The sequence below is a fragment of the Sapajus apella genome, unplaced genomic scaffold (assembly GCF_009761245.1).
Source record: "Sapajus apella isolate SASKATOON/1434 unplaced genomic scaffold, GSC_monkey_1.0 scaffold42, whole genome shotgun sequence".
NCBI lineage: Eukaryota > Metazoa > Chordata > Mammalia > Primates > Cebidae > Sapajus > Sapajus apella.
This window is the reverse complement of record NW_022436982.1, coordinates 18,707,823-18,730,946: the sequence shown is the minus strand read 5'-3', so window position 1 is coordinate 18,730,946 and position 23,124 is coordinate 18,707,823. Positions and strand designations below refer to the sequence as shown.

The following is a 23,124-nucleotide window of genomic DNA, read 5'->3' as shown; positions in this document are numbered from 1 at the left end:
GACATGGAGGAGACAGGCTTCCAAACACACACCTGCACACACTGTGCAAGCATGTAGCTGTTAACAACAAAGGAATCCTTCTCCCAGCACTTTGTCTTATGTCTGGAGCTAATGGTCCAGCTGCAGAAAGGATGAAGGATTCAGGTCCTCTAACTTTACAAGGGCTACACTCAAATCATGTGCTTCAGTGAATCTATTTGAGCAAAACATTTTCCATCCTCCATATTCAAGGCTATTGTGTATAGACATGGAAACTTCAGGCTAAAAATTCTATTGATCATATTATCATTTCCACATTTGTCCACTAAATTCAGTCAGGAAGTCAGAACAAACTGACAGCTTCCATTCCACTCTGCCTTCACAACTGAAAATCAAACAGGCAATGCATTTTTCTTATTAATAATTAACTTGAACACAGATTCAAATGATAGCATTAAATAGACATTAGAATTTTGCACATGCGTTAAAAACATGAAAAAAATCATCAGGAATCCTTTTTATCTCCAGCCTTTACAGAAAAGAGGAAGATGTACCAAAGGCAACAAAAAGAATTTAATTTTCAGATGTTTTCCATTTCAATGATCTGTGTGGGGCTTGGCAGTGATTTGGTCACTTCAAAGCTTAGCACCAGGAGCAATTTTATTTTTCCAAGCATAATGCAAGGAGTTGGGAGTCATTGCTTACTGACCTTCTTAATTCTTTAAAATGTGACTCTAGAAAAATGTCCTAACTCCAGCTTTCTCAAAAGACATTTTGCATGAGGAAAAAGAAAAATAAACACAGTTGTTGCATAAAAACATCATGGCAGCTTAGCGTAAGTCAGAACACAATGAAATTAACAAAATAAAACCACAGGTAAAGATGCTTTCCACATATTAGGAGTAAATTTCAACATTCTACTGACAAAATCACAGACTTGTTTGGAAAGCTGAAGCTGAAGCCACACACTGGTTGTGCCTCACAGAAATATGCTGATCCCTTCAACAAGGGTTATTGAACCTTAGTACAAGCCAGGTGCTGAGTAGGACCTAGTGCCTACTCTCAAAAACTTTACAATCTATTTGGAGAAGTAAGACTTGTAAATGTCAAGTGTCTCATGTATAATAACCATTACAAAGAGTTCTCTAAAAATTTGTGAATGAATGGGTTGAATACTAATATTCATTACATTTCTGGCCATATGTTAAATACTGATTACGATGGAGAAAGGGATACACATTATGTGGCCTTCATTCTCAAAGAACCTGCAGTGCTGTTGAGAAGATAAGATTTATACATTAACCCCTGCCACACAAAATAGAGGATAATACCAGATAATAAATATAAATTATACCAAGAGATTTTAGTCAAGTAGGGTCTTTCTGAGAAGGCAACACTTTATCAAAACCCTAGATGAAGTAAAGATTCTGGGGGTAAGGACAACCTAGGCAGTTAGCTGCTGAAAGGAGCCTTAGAGATTTTCCAATTTAAATTATGAGTTTTGAACATTTTTTAAGTATTGAAATCATTTTGTAAATGAACATCTTCATAGTATCCTAACACATGAAACAGCAATAGGTAGATCTCTTTGTTTGGAAAGTAGGGGTGGAGGACCAAGGGCCCCAGATCTTGGATTTTTGCATTCTTCAGTTCAGGGCACCTCCTAGAAACTCCAGGATCCCAAGTAACACTGTCTGGGGAAAAAAGTGTTTAAATATGAAATCGTAATTTGACAGATGAGTAAGCCAAGGCCAAGAGACTAAGTCAATTGCCTTAGAAATCACAGCTACTTAGTAGTGGTTCTGAGTATACTACTCACATCTTCTCCCTCAGCAAATAAGACTCTACCACACTTAATTCTTTCATTTGATAAGTATCAATTAACTTCCAACAATGCCCCAGACACCAGATTTATCAATGAAGAAAATGCAGTGAGGAAAAAAAAAAAATGCCCCCTCGCCTTATACTGTATTCATTTCCTATATTAAAAAATAATCACAAAACTAAATATTAATTATAAACTGTGGTAAGTCCAACAAATAAATGTGCCCTAAAGCATTATAACATGCCCTTCATAAGACTAAGACCAGAAAAGAGTTTTATCATATGGGCTATAAGAAGGTTTTGTCTTAAGAATTTACATTCTTAGTAATATGCCTCCTCCATGTGACATATGTTGACTCTTTGTATTTTAATAAAGTCTTTTCATGATTGGACTCATGCTCACACATCTGCTTTGTCCATCAGACTGAAAAGACCTTAACATATATCTAGCCACCAAGGCATGTGCATTGATTTGGACAAATGATATGTACTGAAACAACTTTGTTTTCCTCCAGTAATTACCCAGCATCTAACTATTGACATTTTTCTCCACTTAACAGATATGGAGATGACCCTTTTCTCCTCCCTTCCTTAGGGAGTACACGCTTTGCAATTCGAAGGAAAATTACATTCTTCAGCCAGATTGAAAATCAGTGACATCACTGGTCATAATCCCCTGGGAGTTTCTCAAGGAGAAAAGACAGTCTTAAGAATTCCACAAGAAGAAATTGAAAAAATTGTGCATTATTAGTGGAATTATCAAATGGTGAAACTGCTGTGGAAGATAGTATGGGAGTTCCTCAAAAAATTAAAAATAGAAACTATCATATAATCCGGCCATCCTGCTTCTGGGCATATAGCCAAAAGAATTAAAAGCAGTCTTGAAGTGGTCTTTTAACACATATATTCATCACAACATTAGTCACAATAGCCAAGACATGGAAGCAACATAAACATCCATAGATGGACTAGTGGATTAACAAATGTGATTTATTCATGCAATGGAATATTATTCACCCTTAAAAAGATGGGGAAGTCTTGCATGTGCTACAAAGTGAGAGAACCTTGAGGATATTATGCTAAATGAAATAAGTCAGTCACAAAAAGATAAATACTGTTTGATTCCATTTATATCAAGTATCTAAAGTAGTCAAATTTACAAAAACTGAAAGTAGAATGGTGATTACCAGCGGCTGGGGGCAGGGAGAGAGGGGTGTTGGTGTTTAATAGGTGTAGAATTTCAGTTTTTGCAAGATGAAAAAGTTCTGGAGATCTATTTCACAACTACATGAATATACTTAACAAGCCTGAAATCACTTAGGATCTGGCATCATTTGAAGAATGATCAGCTATGCAATGACTTTTCCTTATTATTGTTTCTTTAAAAACATGTCTGTACTTACAAGTTACAGTTACGATAGGTTCCCAATTTACAATCAACCCACACAACTAAATATGTTTAAGGTAAGTGGGGGGGGGTATAATAAAAAATTTTTTTTCTAAAAGTTTATTTGTTCAGAGTTTCAAATTATCTCTTATTACTTCTAGATCTCAAGACTAGTGGCACTGGTTTAAATTTTTTTTAATTCAATATTTTTTTAAATAGGTGACACTTCCCCATGTCTAGGAATTTTTGGAGGTCTTCTCTGGAACTATATCAAAAATACTTCTCAAAATTTTTGTTCATAAAGTGGACTAGGCTCTAAACAGGAAGTAAAAAATTATAATATAGCTTCTCTGGAGACTAAAAGCCCTTTCTCCAACTTTTTAGCTATAAGCACTTGACCTTACATATTTTATTTCACCTCTTAACTTCATGACTAAGTTTTCCAGTATTAAATGAGAGTGAAAAAAAAAGTATACAATTTCAGAAAGTCATACCAGCACTTCAGACACAAATTATATATATTAAGCCTTGTTCACAAGCAGCTGAAAATATTTAGTTATAGCCTTTCCTTAATTTCTGCCCTGTATATTCCTGTGTTTTGCACAGCCCATTTAGTACACTATGCTTTTAATGCTATCTATTTTTTTAGCCCAACAATTTATAGGAATTACATAAACTATATAACTTCAATTGTATGACACTTATCATTGCATCTTGCCCTAGTAAGCACGTAAGAAATGGCATTTATGATGGTGCAATTTGGGTTCATGCTCTACTCTAAACAATGTCACAGAAATATCTGAGCTCTCTCTGCTGGCATCAATAAAAATGTAGTTAGGAAATAAACTCTGGATGTCACACTGGAAAACCATGGAAGACATACTGGAGGTGCCTAAGCAGAAGCAGAGGTGCCATTGAAAAGACATGGTCTAAGTGGACTGATCACTTTGGGCTGCTTTTCTTTGCTGTTATTCTGCAGCATTAAATCAACTCATTCATTTACCTAACATTTATTAAACACTAAGCATATGTTGACCACTGCTTTGGTGCTGGAGGAAGTAAAACAATGAATATAACACATACAACGAACTATAAAGAGCCTGGGATTTTACCCTACTTGCAAGCTAACAAATTAGCTTGCCACACTTTCATGAATGCTGGCAGAAGACACAAAACTTGTGAGTCTGAGACAAAGAACAGTTTATCACGCATAGCAACAGTAGCAGTAACCAGTGTATTAACATGTGCACCACTTACCTAAAATTCAACCACAGGATAATGTAAAGAAGGTCATATAATACCTGCATGTGCAGCAGTATGCATTATAAGATACCATGGGAGGATCAAGGATGGGCTAAGAGGAACATTCAGAGAAGGCTTCTCAGAAAACCTAAATGCCAGGGCTGACACTAAAAGGAGGAATAGGAAGGGGCAGACATAGAAAGACAGATGTGCCATTTTAACCAGCAGTCTTTGTAAGACCACAGGCATGGGTGTGTGAGCATTTTGCTACAAGTAGAACATCACAAGAAGTCGGGTTTCACTGAAGCTTAAAGCGGAAGGCTGAGGGTAAGGGAAGATGAAGTGAGATAGGCAAGCAAGACCTAGAGTTTGGAGAGTCTTTGATATCTTGCCAAGGAGCTTAGTCTTTGCCGTGTTGGCATTGGAGAGCCACTGGAGGACATAAGAAAAGAGTTAGCCTTTGCATTGGATAGATAATGCTAAACAGAAAGGCATCCATGTCTCTGGCATATTGTTGTGATTTTGATATGATACAGCAAGTCCCAGCAATCTCCAGCAACCTCTGATAACACACAGCAAACAATGAGTGTGGTTGCCATCAACCATCCTTGTGCATTCTTTGATAATTCAGTAGGGCTGTTTGCATTTCTGTCTGAATCCTGACAAGTGTGCTCTCACTCTCACATTCAGCCTATGACTCCAGCAGTGCACAATAGCTGTGTTTCTTACAGTATACTTACCAACCCCATTGTCTTCAGAGTAGTTTTATCTTGTTTCCTGGGGTTTGAACAGTCACTGATAAAGATATCTAATTCAGCATTTTTCTGTAATCTAATTTCCTCCTCTGACAAATGCTGTCACTGAAAAATGATGGAGAATTTCCTGACGCCTTCTGTTTTCCTTACCAAGGCCCCTCTGGAGCATTTCAGCACGTGTTATTGATGGGACCCCTGAATACTGAGAAGAGGGCTGATACTACAATTTCCAATCATGGATAGAAACTAAAGGCTGGGGGTAGGGAGATCTTTTTAATCATCTTTTTCCATATATGTATATATTGCCTATTGCTTCTGTTTCTCTGGAGATCCCTGATTAAATACAGGACTACAACAGTGAGCAAGGCAGATGTGAGCTTCTCTTCATGAGGCTTACCATCTAATTGGAAGAGGACATCTAACTAGAAATGGGAACGTGCTGAGGGTCATGAGGGGAAATGAAAGTCACGATGGGAGCATATAACAAGCATTTTAATGTGCTCTTAGGTTGATCGCCTGTCCCTATTTTTAATACAAGCTGAGTTTTCCAATCAAATGGACAAGAATGAGTTGTGATCAAAGCACTCTGGATTCCATTTGCAGTTTTCCCATTAGGCTGCTGTGTGGCTTGAGGCAAATCTCCTACCTTCCCGAGTCTCATCTGCAACATGAACATCATCTAACATCTGTTACAGAGCGAACTGCTCCTCGTAAGTTGTTTGAAGAAATGAGTTTGTTACAAACCAGAGAGCAGAAGTCAGATGAAGAGTCCTGATGCTTTTCTGTCTACAAAAAGATATTTAATCCTTTTATAGTCAAGTGAAGTAATAGAAAACTCAGTTTCTCTGAAAACACATGTGTATCTTTAGCTATAAGAATAATTGCTGGGGCCAAGTGTGGTGGCTCATGCCTATGATCCCAGCATTTTGGGAGACTGAGGTGGGCAGATCACGAGGTCAGGAGTTTGAGACCAGCCTGGCCCACATGGTGAATACTTGTCTCTACTAAAAATACAACTTAGCTGAGTGTGGTGGCGCTTGCCTATAGTCTCAGCTACCCAGGAGGCTGAGGCAGGAGAATTGTCTGAACCTGGGAGGCAGAAGTTGCAGTGAGCCGAGATCACACCACTGCACTCCAGCCTGGCAACAGAGCGAAGACTCTGTTTCAAAAAAAAGAGTAATTGTTGGGTCACGCGCAGCGGCTCATGCCTATAATCCCAGCACTTTGGGAGACCAAGGCAGGTGGATCACCTGAGGTTAGGAGTCTGAGACTAGCCTGGCCAACATGGTGAAACTCCATCTCTACTAAAAATACAAAAATTAGTCAGGCATGGTTGGGTGCACCTATAATCGCCGCAAATCAGGGGCCAAGGCAGGAGAATCACTTGAACCTGAGAGGCAGAAGTTGCAATGAGCCAAGATTGCACCATTGCACTCCAGCCTGGGCAAAAGAGTGGAACTCCATCTGAATAATTAATTAATTAATTAATTTTTAAAAAGATAATTGTTAACTCATCATGTCTTTAAATGACAGCATAGTCAAATCTGTACAATTACTAAATTAGATTCAGGTATCATTCTTTGAGAAGGTACCCTTATCACAACATAAAATGCAATATGTGTTTTTATTTTTAAAATTTTTGTATTTATTTGAGACAGATTCTCCCTGTGTCACTAGGCTAGAGTGCAGTGCTCCGATCTCGGCTCACTGCAGCCTCCCCCTCCCAGGCTCAAGCAATCCTCCCACCTCACCCTCTGGAGTAGCTAGGACTGGGCACATTCCACCACATCTGGCTAATTTTTTTATTTTTTGTAGAGACAGGGTTTTGCCAAGTTGCTCAGTCTGGTCTCAAACTTCTGGGATCAAGTGATCTGCCTGCCTCAGCCTCCCAAAGTGCTGGGATTACGCTGTGAGCCACTGTGCCCAGCCTCAATGTGTGTTTTTAGTATCTTCTAAGCCAGAAATCCTCAAAGTAGTCACAGATGCCTGGTCCCTGAGACCATTTCAGGGGATGCATGAGGTTAAATTATTTTTATAATAATACCAAGATATTTTTTCCTTCTTCGCTAACATGCTCTCATGAATATAGAATGTAATTTTCCAGAGGCTACATGACATGTGACATCACAAGAGATTGAATGCAGAAGCAGATGTGAAGATCCAGCTGTTTTCCATTAAGTCAGACACTAAAGAGACTTGCAAATATATAAAACAACACCACTTTTTCACCAATTTTTTACTTTCAAAAATATAGTTATTTTTCATCAAACTAACGTTTACAGGTAATAAAGGTATTGTTTCTTTTAAATAAATATTTCTCAGTATTAATTTCTAATACAGTAAATATATAGTATAACTCAAATATATAAAAGCTCTTTGGGATCTTCAATAAGTTTTTAGAGTGAAAAGCAATCTTGAGATTAAAAAGTTTGAGAACTACTAAGCAAATGTCTTGCAAACGGTCTCAACCTCTTTATGCGACAAGCTCCTGGGTTAGCAGTTTCTATCTCCTTATGTAACGAGATCACCAGTCAGTCTGTCTTTAGTCATGACTATAGCGGCCACAACTGAATCAAAGAAAACAGGGCTTATGGAAACTAAGAAACAATGGAGAACGTATACAATCCATCAAAGAATATTGGGAAGATATTTATTCTGTCTCCATAAATTGTGTCATGCTTCATGACTATATATTTACATTCACGATTTTATTTAATGCTCAGAACTCAGGAGATAGAAAACGTGTTAGTCCAGCTACTTAAGAGGTTGAGGCAGGAGAATCGCTTGAACCCGGGAGGCGGAGGTGCCGTGAGCCGAGATCGCGCCACTGCACTCCAGCCTCGGCAACAGACTGAGACTCCGTCTCAAAAACAGCAGTAAAGTGTTAGTCTCCTGATTTTACAGGTGAGGAAATTGACCTACAGGAGCTCAGTGAATTGCGTCACCGCCGCAAAGCTAACAGGCTGGACTGGGATTGGAATGTAGGTATCTGTTACACCCCGTCTAGTGTTCTTTCCACGTAGCAGAACGTAAGAATGCTATCTAAATATTCTCCAAGTTAACTTTGAATTTCAATATTTTATAACTCCATTATTCTTAATCAGTGTTACCCATCTGCTATTTTTTTCAAAAAAAAAAAAAAAAGGGAACGTTTTTCTCTAAAACTTACTCTCCAAACCTGAAAACAGCTTAAAAGAAGCTAATTTTCTGGAAGCATCTTTATACTTTAACGGTAGAAAAGTATTCATCTTGTCTTCACATTCACTAGAAGTAGGCATAGTCTAATGGGAACTAGAAGCAAATATATCTTCTGAGAAAGAAGAGTTAATATATATTCCGTAAAAAGGCTGGACACTATCTATAACACAGCAGACTGATAGCACTTAAGTACCTTAAGAGAACCAAGTGAGTTAAAAAAAAAAAAAAAAAAAAAGACAGCTTTCTGCAAACCTTTCCTAAAACCAGATGTTGAATAGTTGTCTCGTGATTTATTAATAATTTTCGGTTTTCTCTAAAGCTCTGCACAACTTGATGGATTTTCCTCCACAGTTTATTTCTTAAACCTATTATTAAGTGAAGTCTGACACTTCTGTCTCTGCTTGAGATTATGGCACGCCAAATTTAAGGAATCAACTAAAATGTCGTATAAAATGCAAAACATTAATTGTTTACTGAGTAAGGTGGTCTGTTTTTAAGGAGACAAAGATCATAGTTTCAATTTGGGAGTAAAGAGATTTAAATTATGAAGACAAATTCTGTTATTGTTATATTCACAAGAATATCAATAATTTAAAGTAATTGAGCCGGATACTTAGAGTACTTTTAAACATGGTTGTTAGGTAGGCTTCAAAAATTTCTAAATGTGAAAGCATTTTAATACTTATTAATGATTAATCAATCGCTTTCAAAATATGTCAATGCCTTGGACTAACAAGGAGCTTTTTTGACCTCTCCAAATAAAGCTTAAACAATTGAAGTATAAACTTCCAACTTTTGACCCGGTACAGTGGCTCATGCCTGTAATCCAAGTATTTTGAGCGGCTGAGGCGGGTGGGTCACCTGAGGTTGATAGTTCAAATATCCAAGTGAACCAACATGGATACCCCATGTAAAACCCCATCTCTACTAAATGAGAGAACATGTAAAACTCCATCTCTGCTACAAATACAAAAAAAAAAAATTTGCTCGGTGCGGTGATGTGCACCTGTAATCCCAGCTACTCGGGAGGCTGAGGCAGGAGAATCTCTTGAACCTGGGAGGTGAATGTTGCAGTGAGCTGAATCGCACCATTGCACTCCAGCCTGGGCAACAGAGCGAGACTCTGTCTCAAAATATACATATATACATACATATATACATACATACATAAACAAACTTCCAACTTTTATATTTGAAAAAAGTGATATGGTATTAGTTATTTCAATATTTGTATTAAAACTGGAATTAGGGAGAAGGAGCTGAGTTTGAGGTCTGGAATGGAGAGTGAAGAAATAGTTTTTCTTTTGAAACTACCTCCTTAAATTTGACTAGAGAATTCTAAACCATCCCCCCAATGACTAAAATGAAAGATCACAAATTTGTCAACTTTTGGTGATTTGGAGCTGTTTTTAAAAAAGAAGGATGGAATGCTATACTTGCCAAAACGAGAGTTAGGAGGGAGAAATCCTTCCATTCTAAATGAAGAGACTTTAGAGTTCCTGGGAATGGGAAATCAACACTAAGTTGTATTTTCTCCTAAGCAAGTCATTGCATTTCAGCAACAATTTAGCTTTAGCAAAAACAATAATAAATTCCCTTTATAAAAAGGCCAACCACCATAGTCAGAGGTTGGGCTGTATGGTCATCAGAGAATTCGAAAAGAAAGCAAGCTTTGAAAATGTGACCTGCTGTGCTTTTATACACTCCCAGACTACTGCCTCAATAAAGCACTCCTGGACAGTTGCAGAGTTTAGGGAGGCAATTTCCCCAGAATAGCTGACAAAATGCCCAATCTATTTTCATAAACTCCTTCCAACAAAGGCCCTTGACCTGTATTTTCAAGCACCACTGAGTTTTACCTCTACATTAAAAAAAAAAGCGATCATCAATGTAAATTAATGGCCCCCATTACACAAATTGAAACTTGGGAATTTCTTTCTTTCTTTCTTTTTTAACATGGGAATTTTAAAGAGAGGCAACATCCAAGAGGGTTCAGAATGTCTTTTTCTTTAAACCAAGCTCTATTTCTATGTCTATGCATCCATGCAATGGCACATTGCCTTACTACTCCATATTAGAAATTTATAGCATATGTTTTCAAATTATTTTACTAGTATACATAAATATTAATTAAATGGATGATTTCTTTTAAGATTATGCTTAATAGCAATGTAGCATAAATCTTGGCCAAGTAAATATCTTGAGACATTTATGGCAGATTCTGCCCCGTAGGCAAAGGTTTCTTGAGCTCTGTTTTGTGGGAGTGTAGCATCTGCTTACTATCAAGAGGCAAGGGAATGCATTTTATGGTGACTGTTTCCTGGAGAAATAAATAGGGGGAAAAAAAAACCTTAATTTTTCAACATCCATTGTTTTAAACCTTAAAAAACCTTAAATCAGCAGCACTTTTACAACTAATAATCAGTTTTACAGTAAGAACCTAGAGCTGGGGAAACTATTTCCTTTATAGCCACTTAAAAGTAGACAATGTTCTGTTAAGAAGTCTTTTGGCAGTGGGATATGTTAGATGTCTTTTCAATCAAGGCCAAACTGATTTAAAGAATCTTGAAATGGTCACAACTCTTCAAACATGTCTGATTCACAGATAATCTAAATACTGTTTTACAGTATTTTTTATGCTTAAAACTTGTTGATTTTGTTACTTCTAGAATCAAACCAAATAAATGTTCTCCTCTCTAAAAAAAAAAAAAAATCTCAGTTCAAAATCTAATTAGCAGGGGCTGTTCTTTGGTGGTCTCCTGGGCAAATGTAGGAATGTAATCAAGCATTTAGGATGCAGTCATCTGGCAAACAGACCTATAGTTCAGTTCATTACTAAGCTACAGTCACTGGAGTCAGGGATTCTAATCCTAGGACAACATTTAACCTCCCACAAAATTTGCTTTCTGTGGGTTATACTTTGGCAATACTTTTCTCTTGACTTACATTAAGTGACACTTACATTAAGTGACATGCAGACACCCACTGTTCATTTATTGTTAGGATTGTAGTTTAAAAAATATTGTTAATTACATTAGGACTTTTTTAAACTAATATTTATAAGGCATATAGTATGCTACCACTTTGTCTGATTTACCTCATTTAAAACTCCCAACAATACTATGAGGAAGGCACTTTTATTCTCATTTTGCCCATAGAAAATAGAGGCTTGGGAGCTAACAAATGAAAGAACCAAGAATAGAAGTCAGGTCTATCTAATGCCAAGAAACCCAGCTACCCAGCATATGAGACTCTCATGGAAAAGCTGTCTCAGGTCTAGTCCCCCAAGGAGGCTTCTAATTTTTCAGGGTGCAGTATGCTTTTCTTTGGACAATGAAGACCATGCAATCTGCATTGTATTCAGTTCCCTTATTGCTTTGGCCACAACTAAGCTCTTTTTCTTTCTTTTTTAAATAGAGAATAGTAGAAAGTTTGTAAAACTAACAAAATTCTATCATCCAGAAATTCCTGAAAATCAGCTCTTTCTGAAGATTAAAATAACTGATGAAATGCAATGTTGGTGAGAGAGATATAAGATGGTCAGATTTATATCCTGCCAGTGCAAGAGAAAATAGGGGAAATCTTTTGGAAAGCTATTTGGCAGCTAACTAAAGAGCTTTAAATGGCCATTCCTTTGGCTTAGCAATATCACTTAAAGGGCCCTGTCCTACAGCATTAGGAAAAGGAACAAAAATTTATAACTTTTAGTTATTTTATGAAGGTATAAATAATTTTAGATATAATACTCTGATCACTAGGTATTATTTATTTCTAAAAGAATAGAAATAGAAACAACAAACACCTAAAATTAGAAAATTTTTTAAATTATGATATATACAAAAAATAAACTACCACAACTCTTTAAAATTCAAATTACTAGGCAAGGTGTGATGACTCACACTATAATCCCTGCACTTTGGGAAGCCGAGGCAGGAAGATTGCTTGAGGCCAAGAGTTTGAAAAATCAAATCACTTATGGTATAATTTAAGTGAAAAAAGCAAGCCATATATAATATTATGTAATTTAAAAAATAAATTAGTTCCTTCAATAGGTAATACATTGGTACTACATTAATATTAGTATAGGCCAGGTGCAGTGGCTCACACCTGTAGTCCCAGCACTTTGGGAGGCCAATGCAGGTGGATTGTTTGAGGCCAGGTGTTCAAGATCAGCCTAAGCAATATAGTGAAATCCTATCACTGCTAAAAATACAAAAATTAACCAGGTTTGGTGGCACACACCTGTAATCTCAGCTATACTGGAGGCTGAGGCACGAGAATCTCTTGAACCCAGGAGGCAGAGTTTGCAGTGAGCTGAGATTGCACCACTGCACTCCAGCTGGGGTAACAGAGAGAGACTTTGTCTTTAAAAAAAAATATATAATATATACGTATTATATCTGTATTATAGATATATATGTATGTAATATGAATGTATTGATGTTATTGTTGATATAGTAAATGTATTGATCAAAAATTAATATATTATTGATATTAAGTATTTTGATATATATGTGGATAATATATTTAAACACATTAAATATATTTAATTTCTATATCAACATATTAATATTTGATTTATATGAAGTATATTTATATAAATTATATTTATATAAATCAAAATTAATATGTTGAGATTATATTCACATTATTATTAATAATAGCTAAAAATCTGAGTTTTTTCCTTCATGCCAGGCTCTGTTTAAATCCCTTCTTATAGATTATTTTATTTAGTCTTTGTAACAACACTATAAAATAAACACTCATTTTAAAAAAAACCTTTTAAAACTGTTTTGAAATAACTTCTCACTTACAGAAAACTTGTAAGAATACTATAAAGAACTGTTGTACAATATTCACTTGGATTTACCAATTAACAATTTGCCATATTGGCTTTATGTTTCTTTCGGTTTCTCTGTCTCTGTCTGTCTCTTTCTAGACACACACACACACACACACACCCCTTCTGAACAAGTTGGGCAAGTTGCTTATATCTTGCTCTTTTATCCCTAAATATTTCACTGAATGGTTTCCTTAGAATAAGGGCATTTTGTTATATAAGCACAGTATAATAATTAAAATTAGGAGATTTCACACTTATACAACATTTTTATGCCATATTGTCTCAATAATGTCCATCATAGCAAATTTTTTTGAGATTCAGGATTTAATCCTGTATCACTCATTGCATTCAGATGTTGTATCTCTTTAGTCTCTTTCAATTGGAAACAGTTCTTCAGCTTTTGTTTTTCATGACAGCAAAATTTTGTAAATGCTTGGGCCATATATTTTGTAGATTTCCCCTAAATTTGTGTTTGTCTTCATTTTTATGGTGTTTGCAAATTGGTGATCTTCTCAACTCCATAATTCCTGACTTTCTCCTATAATAAAGAGATTTCTTTTTTCTTTGTTTGTTGTCACGATGGACTCACAATTCTTATTTTATTCAGTGAGTTATAATCCCGTATTGTTGTTATTTTTTTTTGTAAGTCCTGTGATGGTTAATTTTATGTGTCAACTTAATTGGACAACAAGATGCCCAGATATTTGGTCAAACATGATTATGAATGTTTCTGTCAGGATGTTTTTGGATGAGATCAGTATTCAAATTAGTAGGCTGAGTAAAGCAAATTGCCCTTCATGATATGGATGGGCCTCATTCAATCAGCTAAAGGCCTGAATAGAACAAAAAAATGCTACATCTCCTTCATGAAAGACAGCATTCTTTCTGCCTGGTGGCCTTAGAGCTGGGAGGTCAATTTTTCTTACCTTCAGACTCTAACTGAAATATTATCTTTCCCTAGGTTTTGAATCTCCTGGCCTTTGGACTGCAAAAACACCATTGATTCTCTTTGTTCTCAGCCCTTCAGGCTCAGATGGAAACTATACCATCAGCTCTCCTGGGTCTCCAGCTTCCAAACTCACCTTGTAGATCTTGAGACTTGCCAAGATCTTCATTATTGCATGAGCCATTTTTTCATAACATGTCTCTTGTTTTTTATTGATCCATTCATCCTATTGGTTCTGTTTCTCTGAAGAACCCTGTTACGAAGTCCTACTGTTTTTTTTTTTTTTTTTTTTAACTTTACTTTTTAGCCAAGAAGATGTTCCAGGCTCATCTTGGTTTTTCTCTTCCCTGGCCCTGGAATCAGTCATGAATTCTAGCACCACTATCTATTTTTAATGGAGCATGATATTTGTAAACAAAAGTGTGTTGTTGTTATTTTTGTTGTTTACTTCTAAGTCTTTTCAGTGCACAGTTAGGAAATGTGTGTGTGTGTGTGTGTGTGTGTGTGTGTGTGTTATAGATACATATAGATGTATCTATATACACCCACAAATAGTGTTAATGAGTATATACATAGCTATAAGTAAGTGGACATGCATATATACACGTGTGTGTATATAGATATACAGATATTCATACTAATACCTCTAATTACAATCCAACACCAAACATTATCATGTTTGTCACAGCCTTCCTGCTTTTTATTTGTATCACTGTTCTCAAACTGTGAAAATCTGGTTGCCAACAGAATCAATATATTTACCCATTTGCTCAGTCCTACCGTACACAGAAAGTAATTTCAGAATAGCTAACCCATACATTGTGGAAATCAAACCTAATATATATAGTTCAGCTTTATCTTTTGATGGACAATAGCCAAAGTACTACTGAGTTTGTTCTTTTTCACTGTTCAGTGTAGTCATGTTATTCATTTGAAGGTTAGGTTGATCTGCTTCTGTTTGTATTCCATTTTAGGGTTTTTCCCCTATGTCATTGTTGATCTAACTTTTTTTTCAGAGTGAAAAACATTAGCATGATGCCAAAAGTCAAAACTTCACCTTGTTCCTATCCTTTACCTTGTTCCTATCCACATGCTGTAGGTAATCAATCTCATTAGTTTCCGATTCATCCTTCCTGAGATGTATATTATCACTTTCATTTCTTACAGGAAAGATAGCATACTGTATGTACTCCATTGTCTTTTGCTTTTTTCACAGTAAGTTATTTCATGTTTGTTTATGGAGTTTTTTTTTTTTTTTTTTTGGACAGAATCTCCCTCTGTCACTGAGTCTGGAGTGCAGTGGCTTAATCATGGTTCACTCCATCTTCGGCCTCCTGGGCTCAGATAATCCTCCCACCTCAGCCTTCTGAGTAGCTGGGACTAGAGGTGCATGCCACCATGCCCAGTAAATTCTTAGTTTTTTTTTTTTTTAGAGACAAGGTTTTACCATGTTGCCCAGGCTGGTCTCAAACTCCTGAGCACAAGTGATTTTCTGCCTTGACCTCCCAAAGTGGGGAGATTATAGGCATAAGCCATTGAACCCAGCCTGGAGATATTTTTGTAGTTTTTCATCATATGGATGTTCCATATTTCATTCAATAAAAATTTCCTATATTTTAGGATTTAGGTCATTTCTGATATTTTAAAATTATAAATAATACTATATTGAATAACTGTGTGCATCTATATTTTTATATCGTTGAGATCAATCTTCAGAGTAAATTCCTTAAAGTGGGATTATGATATCAAAATGTAAACAAACTGTGGTGTGATTGGCCATCGCCACATTCCACTCCACAAGGATGTATTATTTTGTGCTTTCACTAGCAATACGTGGATATGCCTGTTTTTTCCCTGCCTCCTTGAAAAAAATATAATATCAAGCTTTTAAATTTTTTGCCATTTTGCACTTCTCTCATGAGTAACATGAAACATTTTGCATATGAGTAAAATTAAACATTTTGTATATGTTGAATAGCCCTTTCAATCTTTTTTGGTGAGTTATCCCTCATGTCTTTTATTTTATAATAAATCTCTAGTAGAAAAATGTTTACCTCATAGAAAAACATTTGCCAATTTTTCTATTAGGTTTTTGCTGTCAATCTCTTGAACATATGAGGCAACTGACTCAGAGAAGAGTAACCCAGGGTCATTCATGTAGGGATTGCTGGAGCTGAAACTGGATATCAACTATAAACAGAGAAAAATTCATAAAATAATTTTTGTTGTTTTTTGGACTTTTCTACTTGACTCCCCAAATGTCCTGCCTGAGTATATATACATTACTTTGATAATTAAGAGGAAAAATGAAGTAAATTTTTTTTAATCAAAGAAAGAGAAGAAAATTCAGCTGCTCCTTAGGTCACAACAGCTTTCCACAGTGCCAGGACAATCTAAACCCGGAAGGTGGGAGCAGCCAAGCATGCAGGCAACGGGGAAAGGATTCCCTGTTTAATAAATAATGTTGGGAAAACTGGCTAGCCATATGCAGAAAACTGAAACCGGACCCCTTCCTTGCCCCTTATACAAAAACTAAGTCAAGATGGACTAAAGACTAATGTAAAACCTAAAACTATAAAAACCCTAGAAGGAAGCCTAGGCAATCTTATTCAGGACATAGGCATGGCCAAAGACTTCATGACTAAAACACCAAAAGCAATGGCAACAAAAGCCAAAATTAACAAATGGGATCTCATTAAACTAAAGAGCTTCTGCACAGCAAAAGAAACTATCAGAGTGAACAGGCAACCAACAGAATCGGAAAAAATGTTTGCAATCTACCTATCTTACAAATGGCTAATATTCAGAATCTACAAGGAATTTAAACAAATTTGAAAGAAAAAAACAAACAACCCCAACAAAAATTGGGCAAAGGATATGAACAGACACTTCTCAAAAGACAACATTTATGCAACCAACAGAAATATGAAAAAAAAGCTCATCATCACCAGTCATTAGAGAAATGCAAATCAAAACCACAATCAGATACCAACTCACACCAGTTAGAATGGCAATCATTAAAAAGTCAGGAAACAACAGATGCTGGAGAGAATGTGGAGAAACAGAAATACTTTTACATGGTTGGTGGGAGTGTATTGTGGAACACAATGTGGTGATTCCTCAGGGATTTAGAACCAGAAATACCATTTGACCCAGCAATCCCATTACTGGGTATATACCCAAAGGATTATAAATCATTCTACATAAAGACACATGCACACATATGTTTATTGCAGCACTATTCACAATAGCAAAGACTTGGAACCAATCCAAATGTCCATCAATGACAGACTGGATAAAGAAAATGTGGCACATATACACCATGGAATACTATGCAGCCATAAAAAAGGTGAGTTCATGTCCTTTGCTGGGACATGGATGAAGCCGGAAACCATCATTCTCAGCAAACTAACACAGGAACAGAAAACCAGATACCGCATGCTCTCACTCATAATTGGGAGTTGAACAATGAGAACACATGGACACAGGAAGGGAAACATCATGCACCAGGGACTGTCAGGGAGTGGGGTTTAGGAGAAAAATACCATTAGGAAAATTATCTAATGTAGACAACACATTGATGGTGCAGCAAATCACCATGGCATGTGGATATCTATATAACAAACCTGTATTTCTGCGCCTGTATCTCAGAACTTAAAGTATAATAAAAGAAAGATGAAGAAAACACTAAAAAAAAAACTAAGAATTTTTAAAAATCCACATAGAAAACAATGACAAATCTTCTGAAAGGGGCAGAGAAGTAAAAAGCGAAATGTAGAAGAGAGGAGGGAAGGAAAAACAAGTCAAACTCACCAGAATGAGACAGCATTAGGATAAGATATCTTCCTACCATCCATTGACAAATTAGCAAGGCAACTGCTAATATAATAGCAGAAGCAGTTTCTAAAAAAGACTGACAAACAAAACAAAGAAAGAGAATGGAAAAAATAAACAAAACATAATTACCTAAGCTCCTCCAGTTCTTCATCACACGCTTTCTTCTACTCCAGAGAGGGAAATAAGAACTGATATTTTAAGAAAGTTTGCCTGAGCTGCCTGGCTATTCCAACCTCATGACCTTTGCCAGAATTTAAAACAGCCTCCACAGCATTTGGTCTTTATCAGGGCTTCAGTAGATTATAAAGCAAACCATGTGTCCTATTTCATATCTAATCACAACTCACATGGGCCTTTCAGCTAAATCATAGTATCTTGGAAACTTCCAATTGAAAACAGTCATTTGAACATCTTGTCTGGGGGCAGGGCAAGGTGCACACACCCTATATAGCCTAGCTATTTGCTCTGTTTGGTTTTAAATGCCTCAGGGGCTGTGATTTTTTGTTCTTTTTTGTTCTCTTTGAAATATAGTCTGTCATTATTTAGGACCCACTGTCAGGAGAGTCTTTCTAATACTTGCCTTCTGCTAATAATATCTAATATTTCTCATTAGTGAGTATCTTCACCACTCTTAGGGGAGGAGTTTCCCCACCAGGAAAGAAGAAAGATGCTGTGACAAATGTGGCTGGAGATTCTGGAGAGAACTTAGAAACTAGAGGCCAAAATATGCTTGGAAATAAATGGGTTAGGTTTCCTCCTTGTTCTCTAGACACCTTACATTGACTCTCCCATCCCCCAGGACTTCTTACTTTCTCACCTTGCATTCTATTTTTATGTTTGTATTCCTATCTCTCCTATTACAATGGGAGTATGCAGCACTCATAGTAGACACAGTATATGATAAATGTGTGTGATTGTGAAGAGAAACTTAAATTGCATTCATATGGGGTTTTGCTGGGTAATTTTGGTTTCTAGGCATGGAAAGGATAGCCCATGTCATTATAGAATCATTATAGGGCCAGGCACCAGAATGATCCTTAAGTTACCCAAGTATCAAACAAAGAGCTGTGTGTTATTCTGGCTAGAAAGCTACAAGCAGCTATTGGGACTGTACCAGCCCCAAGCTCTGACTCTTCAGACAGATGAACCAGGAAACTCTACTGAAACTTACTGATACCCCAGCCTTGCCTCATACTTCAATGGGAAAAGCCAAGCCTTCCAACATCCTTTCACCACTAAATTCCCAACCCATCTGTGTCCATGGCTACCTCTTGTTACTTCCTGCCTGTTAAGAGAATCAAAGGCCACTTCACGCTTTGGGCCAAGATCCTACTCCCTCTCTCCCTACAGAAAGCTCATTCCTTCATTTTCTTGCTCTACATCCAAAAGAATCATCTTTGCTTCCCATCAACATCCAGCTCAAAACACATGCAAACCACCCCCACTTGACTCCCAGTCGTGTAAGTGCACAGCCTCATCATCTGTTCTCTTTCTCAGCCAGTACTCTCAGAACATGTTGTCTGCAAAGATTTTCTGTACTTCCTCTCCTCCAATTTACTCTTCAGTCCTCTATAACTCACCAAGAGGCACCAGAGACCTCCATTTTTGTCAAATCCAGTGAACAATTATTTTCTTAAAAAACAACTTTCTTCATGAAACACTGTCTTCACTTCCTTGCACTTATCACAGAAAAACCGGAGCTGGATAGTAGTTGAAGCAGTAAAAACAGCTTTTATTCAGGATTATTGCAATGGGGGAAAGGGGTCTTGGTGTTGAATTGGGCTCAATTCCAAACACAACATAGGGAACCAGGAACTCACAGCCAAGGAGCAGGGTGAGGGTCTCAGGATAGAAAATTACTAACAGGGGAAAGGGGGACTCTGGCTACACCTAATAGGAATCTTGCTAAAGGCAAGGCAGGGTGATCAGACATCCTACCATTTGGGGGATGCTGGAGGATAGGAGCCTTAGATAGGTATCACAAACAGGGAGGACAAGGTAGAGAGGTTCTTAATAAACTGGTATAAGACCAGTTTTGCTAAAATTGGATTTTAAAATTACACAGATGGATTCAGAAAAAGGTTCAGAAGCTGGATTTAAGTTTGGTCAAGCACATAATCTTTTCCACACTCTTCTCTTTTTTTTTTCATCTCTCAAATTTTTTGTCAATCTCCATTGCTGGCCCCACCTCTTCCACCTAAACTATTGGAGTGGTTCAGGACTCAGTCCTATGCCCACTCCTTTTCTTACACTACCCCGTGCATAGGAAATTCCATTAAATTCCATTTAATCCCACAATTTAAAATAAATATGCTGATGCTTCCAAGAGTTATATCTCCAGTCCTGATCCTCTGGGCTCCAGAATAATCTATAACTGCTCATTTAACATTTCCATGACTATATCTGAGAGATATCTCAAACTTTAGATGTCCATAACAGAACTCTTAATTTTTCAAGTCTTCCCCCAATGTTCACCCAACCAAGCCACTCCCCAGCCTTTCCTTAGATGCTACTGCCTCTACTCAGTTTCTGAGGCCTGAAGCCTGAGTCATTCTTGACGCCTTTCTTTTCCTACTCCTCGCATCTAACCCAACTTCATATTGTGTTGATTTAATGTCTTAAACATATTTTAAAATCTGTCAACCTCTTTCCATCTTATATACACGGTCTTCGTGCACCCCCACCACTGCTCCTGTCCACTCTCGACTGCCGGCAATGGCCAGGTATGGGCCCGACACTCCAGCACCATCCATTTTCAGGGCTAGTTGATTCGGCAGGTGAGTTGTTACACACTCCTTAGCGGATTCTGACTTTCATGGCCACTGAACTGAAGGAGATAAAGACACAAAAATCTCTTCAAAAAAATCAATAAATCCAGGGGCTGGTTTTTTTTAAAGGATCAACAAAACAGACAGACCACTAGCCAGATTAATAAAAAAGAAAAGAGGGAAGAATCAAATAGATGCAATAAAAAACGATAAAGGGGATATCACCACAGATTCCATAGAAATACAAACCACCGTCACAGATTACTACAAACAATTCTATGCACATAAACCAGTAATCCTGGAAGAAATGGATAAATTCCTGGACACTTACACCCTCCCAAGCCTAACAGGAAGAACTCAAAACTCTGAACAGATGAATAACAAGGGCTGAAGTTAAGGCAGCAATTAATAGCTTACTAACCAAAAAAAGACCAGATCCAGATGGGTTCACAGCTGAACCAGACATACAAAGAGGAGCTGGTACCACTCCTTCTGAAACTATTCCAAACAATCCAAAAAGAGGGAATCCTCCCAAAATCTTTTTATGAGACCAACATCCTCCTGATACCAAAACCCGGCAGAGACTCAACAAGAAAAGAAAACTTCAGGCCAATATCCATGATGAACATAGACGCAAAAATCTTCAATAAAATACTGGCAAACCGATTGCAACAGCACATCAAAAAGCTTATCCATCATGATCAAGTAGGCTTCATCCCAGGGATGCAAGACTGGTTCAACATATGCAAGTCTATAAACATAACTCACCACATAAACAGAACCAAAGACAAAAACCACATGATTATCTCAATAGATGCAGAGAAGGCCTTTGACAAAATTCCCTTTATATTAAAAACTCTCAAGAAACTAGGTATCCATGGAATGTATCTCAAAATAATAAAAGCTATTTACGACAAACCCACAGCCAATATCATATTGAATGGGCAAAAACTGGAAGCATTCCCTTTGAAATCTGACACTAGACAAGGATGCTCTCTCTCACCACTCCTATTCAATATAGGATTGGAAGTTCTAGCCACAGCAATCAGGCAAGAAAAGGAAATAAAGCCTATTCAATTAGGAAAGAAGGCAGTCAAATTGTCTCTATTTGCAGACAATACGATTGTATATTTAGAAGACCCTATCGTCTCAGCCCAAAATCCCCTGAAACTGATAAGCAACTTCAGCAAAGTCTCAGGATAAAAAATCAATGTGCAAAAATCACAAGCATTCCTATACATCAATAACAGACAAATAGAGAGCCAAATCAAGAATGAACTGCCATTCACAATCGCTACAAAGAGAATAAAATACCTAGGAATACAACTAACAAGGAACGTAAACGACCTCTTCAAGGAGAACTACAAACCACTGTTCAATGAAATAAAAGAGGACACAAACAGATAGAGAAACATTCCATGCTCATGGTTAGGAAGAATCAGTATTGTGAGAATGGCCATACTGCCCAAAGTAATTCATAGATTCAACATTATCCCCATCAAGCTACCAATGACCTTCTTCACAGAATTGGAGAAAAACACCTTAAACTTCATATGGAACCAAAAGAGAGCCCGCATAGCCAAGTCAATTCTAAGCAAGAAGAACAAAGCTGGAGGCATCACACTACCTGACTTCAAACTATACTACAAGGCTACAGTAATCAAAATAGCATGGTACTGGTACCAAAACAGAGATATAGACCAATGGAACAGAACAGAGGCTTCGGAGGCAACACCACACATCTACAGCCATCTGATCTTTGACAAATCTCACAAAAACAAGCAATAGGGAAAGGATTCTCTATTTAATTAATGGTGTTGGGAAAACTGGCTAGCCATATGCAGAAAGCTAAAACTGATCCCTTCCTTACACCTTACACAAAAATTAACTAAAGATGGATTAAAGATTTAAACATAAGACCTAAAACCATAAAAACCCTACCAGAAAACCTAGGCATTACCATTCAGGACATAGGCATGGGCAAAGACTTCATGACTAAAACACCAAAAGCAATGGGAACAAAAACCAAAATAGACAAATGGGAGGTAATTAAACTAAAGAGCTTCTGCACAGCAAAAGAAACAATATTGGAACTGGCAACCAACAGAATGGGAAAAAATTTTTGCAATCTGCCCATCTGACAAAGGGCTAATGTCCAGAATCTACAAAGAACTGAAACAGATTTACAAGAAAAACAAACAAATAAACCCATCCAAAAGTGGGCAAAGGATATGAACAGACACTTTTCAAAAGAAGACATATATGAAGCCAACAAACATATGAAAAAATGCTCATCATCACTGGTCATTAAAGAAATGCAAATCAGGGGAAGAAGCAAGATGGCC

General features: G+C 37.0%; 1 protein-coding gene across 1 annotated transcript in view; it reads right to left on the bottom strand.

Moving 5' to 3' along the window:
* FREM1 (FRAS1 related extracellular matrix 1) overlaps positions 1-19,207 on the bottom strand; it is a 191,757-nt gene extending 172,550 nt beyond the window's left edge. Inside the window, exon 1 of the mRNA XM_032300158.1 lies at positions 18,141-19,207. The gene's annotated coding sequence lies outside the window, so the exon portion shown is untranslated. The remainder of the gene's footprint in view (positions 1-18,140) is intronic.
* Between the last annotated feature and the right edge of the window lie 3,917 nt (positions 19,208-23,124).